Below are 12,944 nucleotides of genomic sequence, written 5' to 3'. Positions count from 1 at the left end.
TCTGTCCTGTTCTGAGAAAAACCTAAGGTTTGGAATCCTTGATTGAAACCAAAAGGGAACAGGACCTGGACCTGTGCAGCTGCTGCCTTTATCACATACCTGCCACCTGAATTTTCTGATTCTGTTTTTCTTCCAGGCTCTTGTTTTGCATGTTTAAATTGCAAGCTCCTTCAGACAAGGTCCATTTCTCACCACAGATTTTGAGAGTCTGTCATCTGTGGTTGTGCTGCAAGAAAAACAACCAAGAAGGCTGCAAAAGGCAAAGGCTGCCACTTTTATAGGAGATTTCAGCAGTTCTATTCCACTTAGTCTAAAACATTGAAATAAGGCCACTCCTGGTGTTGTGCACATTTTAATCCTTTGCAAAGACATCAACACTTTGACATTAGTCCCTCTAATTGGACTTTGTTTCATTATCTGAACTTTTTCCCTTAACATTTTAAAAATCAAAAAGTGTTGTTGGCTGATTGCCAAGACTGAGGGACCACAAGTAAAAGAACTGCATTTCAGCAGGGATTCTAGAAAGAAGTACTCTTGATATTGAATTAGACTGTATTTCTTCATCACCCCCACAATATAAAGGAAGGAGATGTAATAAAAACTACAGAAAGTAGAATAAGAGGTAGAGGGAAGAAGAGATTCTAGGAGTTTGAGTACATATTGGAAAGATAAAGACTAAACCAGACTAGCTGCTCTGTGGAAGGGATTTTCATAAAGGGGGCAGGGCTGAGACACAAAACACTAGATTTGACACATATTTTATAGAGATCCTTAGCAGAAATATTTTGTAAGGATTCTTAGTGGAATGTGCATAGGATGATGTTAAGGAGCAGTCCTGCTTTTGATATATAACATTCATGGAGCTCACCAGTTTTTGGAATGTGCTGTCTAGCCCTAGGAGTCCACCTCTTACAGGTAGGGCCTTTGAATAATGTTTCAGAAACTCCTGACCTTTCCTGCAGAGGATTTTCAGTATTGCTTTTTAAAATAACTTTTTTAATGAAACCCATTTACATGGGATAAATGGGCAAATACTGTGATCTATTTTCCTACCCTTATTTTTATTTAATCTTTTGTATTATCTGTTGGGATAAGGACTATTCTACGACATAGATAGGACAATCCCATTTTCCATGGGAAACAAAGCACAAAGTGTTCTGATAAATAGCATAAAAATTGCTTTGCTTTGTAGGCAGGCAGCATTCTCCAGCTGAAAGACTGAGATATTAGAGCAATGAGTGTATTAGTGTAGTGAAGCTGACATTATCAGGTGTTGTATATGAGAAATGTCATTTATGAGTTGTCACACAGCTATTATTGAGAGTGTATTCAGAGGAGCACAGTTCATCACTGTGACTGTCACTGCGCTCGCTGCAATCATCGAACAGCCGGGCATCGTTAAACAGAGCATTTCTTTCATTTCCAGGGCAAATTACACTTATGGTTTATTTATGGGATGGATTCCCTGCATCCAGGCATCCTCTCTAAGTGTTTGATGATAGCTGTGGTGGCACAGACCTGCAATTTGAGGCTGGTCAAGTGGGAAGGAAGGAAGGATGGATGGATGGATGGATGGATGGATGGATGGATGGATGGATGGATGGATGGTGGATGGATGGATAGATAGTGGATGGATGGATAGATAGTGGATGGTGGATGGATGAATGGATGGATGGTGGATGGATGGGTGATGGATTGATGGATGGATGGGTTATGGATGGATGGATGACAGCTGACCTGACTGGGGACAGATCCTCTGCACTTCCACAGTGTGGAGGGTGGGGAGGAGGAGGTTTTGGCCAAGGAGGTGGGGGTGCTGGCCCTTCAGGTCCAATGCCTCTCTCTCACTTGCCAGCAGTTTTGGAGGACAGGTGACTTTAGGCAGCATCCTGACCCTGATTCCAGACAGGATGAGAATGCAGGAGCTTCCATAGCTGGTCCTACCTTGCTGCCTACCCCAGACTCTGGGACCAGGACTCCTACTGTCCTCTGTCCCTGCAGCATTTTATGCACACTCGGGTGTCCCTCTCTGGCTGCACACCACTTGGAGCAAATTGCAATTCTTCCCTGGGCTTCCCTAAACCCACAGCTATTTACACAGGTATTTAAATGCACACCAAGAATGAAAATCAGTCCTAGATAAAGGATTTGAACAGACACTGTTGTCTCAATCCCTACTAACATTTTTAGGTCACATACTGCATTCAGCCTACCAAGCCTTGATCTTCTAATCTCTCCACACACTGAACTTCCATTGACTTTAACCTGCCCAGCCATATCCTTTAAAACCAATCTCCCCCAATTATTGCACCACGTGAAGCCCCGCTGGACCTTTAAATCTTTCAAGAGGTTTGTAATTTGGTGCATTCCCTAAGGAAAACTTGGAAGGGATCCAGGGAACAAGGCTTATTTAGGAGACAGGAGAATATATCTTCTGAAGAAATGGCTCCAAGACCTTAACATGTTGGGCCGTGAAAAGGGAGCAGGTGAGATAGGATTTAATTACAGTGTACAAGTACCTAAGGGTAGAACACAGAACTAGGTCTGCATCTCTAGCAATAAGGTAAAATATGAGGTCACAGGCTGAAATTTAAATGTCTCCCAGCAGAAGGCTTCTCTGCATATGTAATAATCTGTCAGACAAGGCAGTGGAAATTGGTAGTAGATACAGGAATCAATTTATTACCACTGCAGTGTGACCAAGTGGCCCTGCTGATGGTTCTTGTCAGTTAAAAGTGGCTCTTTTTTCTGTATTTTCTGGTGTTTCAATCTACTGTGCTATTTTGGGAGGCTTCTTCAAAACTGAGCTTCTGGAGATTAAAAATATAGGCAATATTTAAAGACTAACAGTAAGAAATACGTAGTTATTTTTTTCATTAAATGCTTTGAAGTTAATGTACATAGTATGGCAGGTCTGGCAAAATGGCATCACTCCCTCTGTGGCCTGGTGCTGCACAAGAACACAGTTAATACTGTGCAATTCTGATGAGCTTCTGGCAGGTGAAAAGTAAGGTTTCTTACAAATGGTAATGTGGTACTGACATAAATGGGAATTCCACCCTATTAATATTTATGCAGTAAGGGAAAAAATAAGAGATCCAGTCTGGGAGCTGAGCACAGCATGGGAAGTATGAATTTCAGCTGCCTTTAAAAAAAACCAAACAAGGTGTCTGTCTACTAACTTGCAATGGTTTGTGTTCAAGTTTTGGAATCAGCTTGTGCAGGAAACAGCCCAGTTTCACCTGGTGCCTCCAACTCTGAAAAATACCAGAACTTGTAAATGCAACAGGGACATTGGTCTGCCCTTTTGCAAGCTGAGTGGCTTCATTTTCAGCCATTTCCAATCACTTAATCATCTACTAATGAAAAAGCTACTCAGAGAAAAGGTTAATGTGAGATTTAAGTTGGATTTATAGGTCATCAATAAGCAGTTATTTTAGGCAGTCTACACCAGTGTTGCAAGTTGCCTAAACAATGTTCAGAGTTGATTTATTCACTCTGCCAGAAGAGTGAGAAAATAATGAGTAAGGCAGCACTTCTTTCTGCCAATATCATTGTGTATGCTCTGCCCATTTATTTTTTTTTAATGGCAAATGTCCCATTAACAAGTTTGATAGACTAATCCCAAGACTACAGCATCTGTAGATTAATTGGAGATGGGGTATGCCTAGGACCTCTACATCCTTCAAAGGGCCCTGCTGAAGTACTGAGACTTTGATTGTTTGCCACAGCTTCTCAGAGGACTGCACTGGCCCCCTCTAGAAATGGAGATGTGACAAGCTAAATCAAATGCTCCTGGGAGATCAGTTTTGGTATCTCATGGTGGAACTGGGCTGGTCTGTCCTGGTGAGATTCAATTGGGAAGCAAAGATAACCCATCAATAGTTGTCATCCTAAGCTCCTTCTGCTATCCCTGGAGAGAGACAGACTCTTCTAATAGGTAGCTTATTTTCAGAAAAACATTGAAAATTGGTCACACAGAGTGTGCCTAACAGTCCTTGTTTCCAAGCTTAGATTATGGAGCAATAGTTTTGCCTTCTCTAAGGCTTTCCTTGACACTTCTGTTCCAAGACAGGAAAAATGAAATTGTAATCCACCAGCCTCAGGTTTTTCATCCAGTATCTGTGACAGAAAAACATAATATTTAAAATCTTGTTATTAATGCTTCTTTATAAGTTTTGTTAATTTTCTAGAGCAGAGACTATTTTCTCTAGGGTTTGGACAGGTGAATAGCAGAAATCATAGATTAGACTTTGCAAGACAATTTAACATTTCAAAGTATATTTCGCTGCAGATCAGGATGGGAACAACTTTGTTGATTTCTTCAAAACAGGAATTCCTGAAAGAATTAATATTAAAAAATATTTTATTCTAAAATTAGTTTCTGTTATGTCAGAAAAGGCATCTTATTAAAGCTGGAAAAATGCCTCCCTAGATTAATTTTTTTAAAAAAGGAACGAGAGTATTTAACCTATCATAGTGATTTGGTTTGGTTTGGTTTGGTTTGGTTTGGTTTGCAATAATTTTTCTCACAGTTGCATGAAAAGAATTTTTGCATAAATAGTCTTTGAATAGCTTTAATTTTTATTCCATCCCATCTCCTCACATCTTTCCTCAGCCAAATCTTTTAGCTATGCTAAAATCCCTACTACATCTAATTTTATTTTACAGCTCAAATTGATTAATTTCCAGTGTGCACTAGTGAATTAAATGAATAATGCAGCAATGACACTTTTTTACAAAAAGTTCAAAGTATTGCTATGGACTGTTTTATTAGATGAGATAGATCTATAAAATCTAGTTAAATTAATCAACTGTAACAAAATGCAACTAGACAGCAGAGCCATAAACATGCCAAACCAACACTGTGAGCCTCAGCAGAAGACACACCTCAGCAATCTGTTTTGCTCTGATTCAGCCAGTCATTTGGAGAAAAACATCGTGTTTAATCCTTTGTTGTTGTTGCTGCTCTTTGGTGTGGTATCATATGAAGAACTGTCTTTTATGACTACAGTAAATAAGAGCTGAGTAGCTAATGGAGAAAAATAATATCTCTGACCAAGAGATTTCTAATGGAAGAAATTCTAGATTCAGTTTTTATAGCAAACAGTTCTCTTTGACTATACAGTTTATTTCACTAAGGAAATTGTTTTATGTTAAGGTAGTAAAAGAAGCTTGATAAGGACATCTTTTGCCAAAAAAGCTGCATCTCTCTGGAGAGCAGTTTTCCAGAATTATATTTTTAAGGGTAAACATGGTGCCAGACTGAGAATTACTTCACAAGATGCTCTCAGTGTAAAATTCAATCCTGTTTCTAGTAACACATTATGTAAGATGAAGAGTAAAATGTACGGGTTTTTGTCTTTAAATATGATGTAATATTTAATTCCAGAAGTTTTAAGGTGCAAAATGTTCAAGAAATTATGTACACAGCCTTTTATTTTGTTTTCTCCATGGTCTTTCCTCCATAATCGTGATACTTATTTTGTTGAGTACTTTATGGAATCTTGGAAAAGAGGCACTAACAGAGAAAATGTCCTTGAGTAAAAGGAATTATTTTCATTTGAACGAATGGCATTTAATTACTTTCTGGCTGAGAATAAACTATTTTTAACTCTTCAAAATAGTTTAAAAATCCACTTTGAAGAAAGAATGGTATTAAATGCATAGCAGCAAACTGTGGGATTGCATTGACCTATCAAAACTTTACAAATAGTTACTTTAGGTGGCTGAAGGAATTTGAATGAGTTAAACAATCCAAATCTCACCTCAGTCAAAATGCATAAAGAAACATAAGTAACTAGCTGAAAGGTATACCTACAAAATCACTGAAAATATTTTCATCTATATTTTGAAATTACACTTTGCTTCCTGATTCCACCTGAATTTAGAATGGCCAAACCCCCTTGAACATCCTCATGTCTTTAGTACTGAGGCACCATTCAGTAATGTTTTTATGGGTTTTTTAAAATGCTTTTTAATGCTTTTTAAAAATTATCCCGGATGTGACTGGAAAATTAGCATTTTGTGATGTATCAGTATTTCTAAAGCTTTCAACCAGCCTCATGAGCCTCTAGGGGCTCACTGGCCAACACTGGTGTTTATTTATGCCCATCACGATCTGTCTTCTGTATGGTCATTTGTGCTTTCCATAGCTCTTTGTGCCGTGCCATGTTCAGAGTTATAGGCTGTGGGTTCCTCGGGCAGGGACTCATTCCTGGGAATTTACTGCACTTCACACAATAAAGAACAGATTCTTTATGTGGTGTCCTGGCTCTACCACAGTATAAATAACTTTTTTTTTTTTTTTAATATTGGCACAACTCCTTTGAGCCAAAGGAGGAGTCACAAAAAGAGGCAGTGAAGAAGCAAAGATTTCATCACTTTAAAATCATGTCGTGTGAAGCATGTCTTTCTGTAAGATGTTATCCAGAGAAAGCAAGAACAATACTTTGAGAATTCTACGGATTTTTTTAATACACATCAACCTACCCTTAAACACATTCTGGATCTTTCAATGTATTGACATAGCAGCAAAAAAACCCCTGCCTTAGGCCACATTTTTTAAGCAGATCCAACTAAAGATATGATGCTTTTAGTAAATTGACAGGGGGAGCTGTAAGAGTGGTTTAGATGATTCATATTATTCCTCTGGGCAGAGTGTCAGCTCAGAGTTCTCTGAGTCAGCTTTGGTGTTCCCTCATTTGGAGACAGGGCATTGTTAGAAAACACGATTTTGGGGCTAAAGCAACTCTCTTGTTATAAAAGCCCTCTGGCACTGACAAATGTTTAGCTTCCTTTAATAGGGAAGCTCCCTATGCATGCCAGCTAAACCCAGTGTGTTGCTTCTGAGTCATCTTTGCATCAGATCTTAATTTCTGAATTTCTGCCTTAAGTGCATTAAGCACCAATTAACTCAGCTAGCACATGCCCTTGGTTTTGCTCCCCAGGTTCATCAATGCTGCCTGTTCATTGGTTTCCATTCTGGTTTACATGTCAAAGCTGACCTGCTCCCTTGCCTGCCATGGACACTCGGGCTGGGTCAGTGGCTCCCAGAGCTTTGGCCCATCTGCCCCCAGCCCATAGCAAGACCCACCCAGTGACCTGTGCTGATAGCAGCCCAGGCTGTGAGTAAAGCAGGATCCTCTTTCCTGGGAGCAGATCTTCTGCTCAATGACATTCATGAACTCAGAAAAAATGATGCTCTAATGGCAGCAGCAGAAGAGGCTTCTCATTGCCCAGGAGCTGGAACATTTGCTTTCTGGACCCACTGTCTAAAACACTGCTCTTACTTTTCAGAAAAAGTCCACCAGGCTTCAGCATCCTCTGGCATGGCACTATCCTCCTGCCAGCAACAAACACCACTCTGAAAGGGAGATGAGATTTACAGGGCTAAACCTAGTGAGCAAGAACGTAGCGGGGTCTTTGGCCTGTGGTGAGAAGAATCTCCCTGGAAAGGGAGAGTTCCAGGCTCCCACTTATCAATTTTTTGCAGCTTATTGGTGACACTGAGGCTCATAGTCTTTCTAAGATGGGCTGAGTTATGACCCCACATGTGACTGTAGAGCATGAGCTCACCCATTAATTCTCTGAGCAGTGCCAGATAACTAAAAGCAACATATAGCTCAAAAATATCAAGCTTTACCCTAAAATATAAGGCATTTCCAAATCTCTGTGAAAGCAAGCCTTCATGTCGATCATATGAGCCATCTCCAAACCCCTCTTTCTCTGTACTAGACAGTTCTGTGCTTGGGTCCCTTCCTTTAGACTTTTTTCTCGCTTTGCAAGTCAAGACAGAGACACCTAATAACAGATGCTGTTCATGTTCAGCAAGTTTACAAATCCATGATCCAGGAACCTCCAGAGTCAAGCAGCTTGGCCTGCTGAACACAGCTGTGCCTGAGCTGCCTCCTGCCTGGCTCTGGGCTGCCCTGAGAGCTGTTCCTAGAGCCGGTGGGAGGGTCATGGACCATGGGCAGCTCCTTCCTACCTGCCCAACCTATGCTACATGGACAGTCTTGTCCCTGCTTGCACAGTATCACCCACTGCAGAGCATCCACTACGAAAAGGGAATCATCAGGAGCACCAAGGTGTTTGACATAAATAGGACAAAGGAAACCAGGAATTTCTCTGCATCACTAGTGGTCAGTTTGCTGTCCCAGCCAGTTCTGCAGGCCAGAGACACTCCTAAGCTCCTCTGCACTTCTATGGCAGTGGATTTGTCACACATTTTTTGAGAGAGGGAAAAAATTGAAGGCATTTAATTTAGCCACTGTTTCTGGCGAAATGTAGAAGCACCTAGTGTTTTGAAATTCCTAAGTCTCATACCAGGTGTGACAGAGTGAGAGGCACTCAGCATTGCTGAATTCATAACAACAGGCACACAAATATGTGACTACTTATCTTCACTTGTGTACTCCTGTTTGTCATAAGCTCTTCAAATATGCATTAGTGAGGCACACCCCCATATGGAAAATGTTGCACAAAATAAAGCTATCAAGTTTTCTGGAAACAAGTGGAAATGGAGAATTCAAAAATTTTGAAATTAGTATAATTTTATTTCTTTAATTACCAGTACCTATCACAGTAAAGAGAAATCTCGCCACACAAATGTTAATTTGAGATAAAATGGTGTTTGATAAAGAGCATTTACAATAATTGTCATGGCCATGCATGAACAGAGTACACATGCTTGAGAGAACCTTCCTTGTCTTCTTTTAATACCCCTTAAAACAGATCTTTCACAGTCTGGTAGGCATTTCTGCAGTAGCATTTAAACTGTCTCTGAAGAACTGCTTTCACATACACTATTTTACTGACATCATTACATAAAAACTCTCCCAAAACAAATCCTGGAAGTTAGTAGTCCCAGTATTTTATCTTGCTTGCATAGGTTGAGGTTCATAACTGAACGAGTTATTTTGGACACACTGACAACGTACTGACAATGTCTTAGCCTGAAGAATGCAAATGAATGGTGGACACTGCTGCTTTCCCATATATCTACATTGTATTGGGAAATGGGGTGTGGTAAGGGGGTTTTGTAGCAGTAAACACGTAGCAGGGAAACCCTATGGCACTCTGCATCTTGCTCTGAGAAAAGTAAACTCAACAGTATTTCAGGTAGAAGCTCATAAAAGCCTTCTACTTGCCTGTACCCTCACAGGTATGGTGTTTATTTAGTGTACTTTCAAATATCTTTGGAATTGTTTATGCAAGTTAACATTTCTTTACTTAGCAGAAGGTCATCTATGACAAGAATTCACTAAAAATTTTGATGTTGCCAGGTAGGTAGGTACTGCACCTGAATTAAAGGGAAACTGAACGTTTTGCAAAATTACACAATTACATGTAAATAACTCACTTAAAAGTGACGTTAATTACTTATCACAGCACGCAGTCAAAGATTAACATGTCTTGTTTCACCATTGCCTTTCCTGTATTGCCACGTCCTTGGTTGCCTGTCTCGTGTGCATAGTGCAGCAGGAAATCCCAGGCTACAGAATGGTAGGGACAAGTCATTAAAATCCATATGGTAATACACATTTTCAGAGGGAGCGAGGTGAAAGTCTGTCAAGCAGCTCTCAGTCTGATACTTGTCAATCTCTCACTGGAATTTCCATTTTCACAATGTAAACTCCTAGGAATATAAAAATCACAATTATTTAAAGGGAAGACAGTAGTGTATTCTAGCAAATACATGGGGAGTACATCCCAGGTGGTCTAATAAGCAGAGTCCTTGCCTGAGTATTTGCATATGTGCGAATATTTCTTTAGCATATGAGATGTTATGCTTTAAGAATATAAATATCCTAAAATGCAATGGGTAAAGGTTAATAAGTATGTTAAGCTGTGAATACAAGCAATTTTAGAGTGGTATTACAATTTTCTCTATATTTATACACAATCTGACTCAGATCAAGGTAGTTAATTTTCGTCTGCTGGAACAACTGAAATTTTAAATTATTAAAAATCTTCATTTGCCCATTTGTTATTATCATGCAGCCTATTTATTAAGCTCAGAGCATGGTTCTTCCAGGGCTTGTTGAAGCCTTGAGGACATATTTTTTGGGAAGTGGCACAGCTAATTCTCTCTTTACTGTGCATCCTTGCATTGTTTCTACACAGGGCTCTGTTTTTCCTCAGGAAAGACTAAAAGTAACTGCTTTTCACAGCTTTTGGGCATCATCTTGCAAAGTGTGGCTTGACTAAAGCAATGCAGCTCTGTGGTTAATAATCCATGGTGCCTTTGTGGCTGCAGCACTGCCGCGTGCTCACATAGCTTCTGGTGATGAAAGATGAACAAGACCAATTCCATGTTCCCCCACCAGCAAAAGCATAAAAAAACTGTTCATTTGCTGCAGTTTAAAGAGGGAGAGAGGTGGCAGAGGAAAACCTGTCGGCAGTAAGTTCCCTGGTGTGGGTGGCCAGGGGTGGTGACATTGCTGGTTCCTGGTCCTGGCCACTCTGCCTGCTGTGGGTGGTTTGCAATTTAAGCCTGGACGAGGTGTGCAGGGAAGTCTGTACTTCACACCTCTGCTTTGCCCTGTCATCACTTCGGCTTGGGGAGCCAAAGTTGTATTAGTTCTAGTCTTTGACCATTTTTAAGCTTCTTTTAAGAACAGTGGGGACAAGACATGTATCAAAAAACAGCCAGAGAGAGCTTGAAGTTTTGAAATCAGAGCTTTTGCTCTTTTTTTCCCTTTGGAGAGACACACATTAGAAGTGGCTCACATTTTACAAAGGGAAAGGCCTTTGGTTTTTGAAGATCAAGCCTCCTTATATATTTAGTGATAAAAACATCAAAAACTTTAGCCTTAAGCTGTTTGGAGCATTAGAATAGGTAGACACTGAGTGCTTAAACTTAGAGCATTTGTTCTAGCATTTGTTTGAGCAGAGAGGTAATAAAACCATCAACTTTTTTTTTATGCTTTTAAACAAAATATTACCAATGTGGTGGTTATTCCTCAGTGTTGAAATAAGACTTTATATCTAGCATTACAAATAAACACTAACACTTTAGACTGGTATGATTTAGAGTGTCTGAGCTTCATGAAAAGCTGCTCTTTAACTCCCACTAAGATCCACAGGCATCCTCAGTCATGAGGGTCTCTGTAAAAGTACATGCAATATGCACAGATGAGCACATTCACGTTTTTAATGAAAGAAGATTAAAACTGAATTTGTGGCACTTCTAAAAGCCAAAGTTTTAGTCAAAGCAACTAGTCTTTTTTTCTTGTCACAAAGATGGGAAATGCTAATTTTGCTACACTGATATCTGAATTAATGACTTTCAGCATTCTGAAGGGAAGAAAATCTCGCTTATGTTGATGCAAAACTTTGTACTTGCAAAAATTAAGGTGAAACACACTATCTCTGTCACAAATTCATTTATTTGAATAAAGTTGCAGAGGCCCTTGCCTGGCCAGAGGAAGGTGTTGACCATTTGATTTAATACTTCTATGCTATGTGGAACCTGAACATAACCATTCTGCTTGTTTAAGGGACTCACTAACAGAATTGGCATCAATGCCACGTTTTCATGAAAATCAGATTAAATTAATTTCATGTTTGTGTGAGCCTCATCCGGCCAGGCAGTTGACATCTCCTTTGATTAAGATTTCTACTTATCATTTGTTTTTAGTTTTAAAGGTTGGAAAGAAAAGGCTTATAAAGGAAAGGAAAACTAGAAAAAGTTAAGAAATAATTATGCTGCACTTTTGCTTTATATGGCTGTTAGACTCTATATAAAGTGTTTCAGGTATTTTTTTCTACACCAAATCACTTTAAAAAAAATCCAGGTCTTCTGTATTTGTGGACTACACTTCTGATGTAGCAGACCTTTTAAAATTCCTAGGAGCACACACTAGTAGATTGCATAATTTTTCATGATGGGACACTTATTTGCCACTTTGCTCCACAAAGTCATGTGGAAACACCCCAGGCAGTTTCAGTCTGCATAGAGGAAAGATGTCACAGGTGGAAAAAATCTGAGGAAGTCTCACAAAATAGCATAAGAAACCAAACTTATGAAGGCTCCAGGGAATAGCTTCAAAAATGACCTCTGAACTTGGCATTCTGTTATTGCAGGTATCATGTAAAGACCTGAGTTATTCTTTGGATACCCCCAAAAAAAAGTGTATCACAGCAGTGTGCCTCAGCTCCACTGCTTCATTATTTGTGAGATCTAGGGTAGTAGGCTGAGAGAAAATTTAGATATTTTTAGACTATGTTTGTCAAACCACTTGAAATGTTTGAGTTTATCCAAAAAGAACAGCTATTATTTGATAAAAAGTGACCCCTTCTATGGAGGGGTCTATGATACCATAAATCTCTTTAATTTAGAAAGCAAAACAAGAAATCAGACTAAGTAGAAATTTGGAATTAAAGAATTGAAACTGGAAAACAGATGACTGCAACTAATTATTGGAAGATCTCAAATAAGAGCAGAAGAAATAACCTAAAAGAAGAAAGGCAAACAGCTAATTTGTTCAAAATAACTATTCAGGACTCAAATATGTACCTTGGCTTAAGAAACACTTCCTTTGAAAATTAATCAAAAGGAGTAAATATCTCCCACCATAAATGTTCTTTTTCTTTTATTTTGTTTTGGGGTTTTTTTGATTACACAGAAAATGCATGGGTAATCCATCAAAAATATGTTGGTTTTGAGGGAAGAGTTCTTGTACCAAAAAGTGTTGCTTGACCAAAACTGTTTGAGCGATATTCACTTTGGGGTTTCTGCACATACCCATAGGGATCACAGGAGGTTCCTCTAAAATAACTTTTGGTCCCTCTGAAATGACTGACCTTCACTGCAGCTGACACAGTCCTCCCTTGCTGCCCATTTATATCTCATGGACCCAGCAGGTCTTGAGAGGAGGGGCTGCCCTGCAGCAGGGCCTTTGTAGTAATTGACATTTATTGCAGGGTCACCGTTTCTT

At 39.5% G+C, this 12,944-nt stretch overlaps 1 protein-coding gene across 1 annotated transcript in view; it reads left to right on the top strand.

The window, feature by feature from the left end:
* STARD13 (StAR related lipid transfer domain containing 13) overlaps window positions 1-12,944 on the top strand; it is a 283,362-nt gene that overhangs the window by 21,533 nt on the left and 248,885 nt on the right. The gene's annotated exons all lie outside the window — the stretch shown is intronic.

The sequence above is a fragment of the Sturnus vulgaris genome, chromosome 2 (genome assembly GCF_052056855.1).
Source record: "Sturnus vulgaris isolate bStuVul1 chromosome 2, bStuVul1.hap1, whole genome shotgun sequence".
Taxonomy (NCBI): Eukaryota; Metazoa; Chordata; class Aves; order Passeriformes; family Sturnidae; genus Sturnus; species Sturnus vulgaris.
Note: the sequence above shows the minus strand (reverse complement) of the source record. Positions and strands in the feature narration are given on the sequence as shown.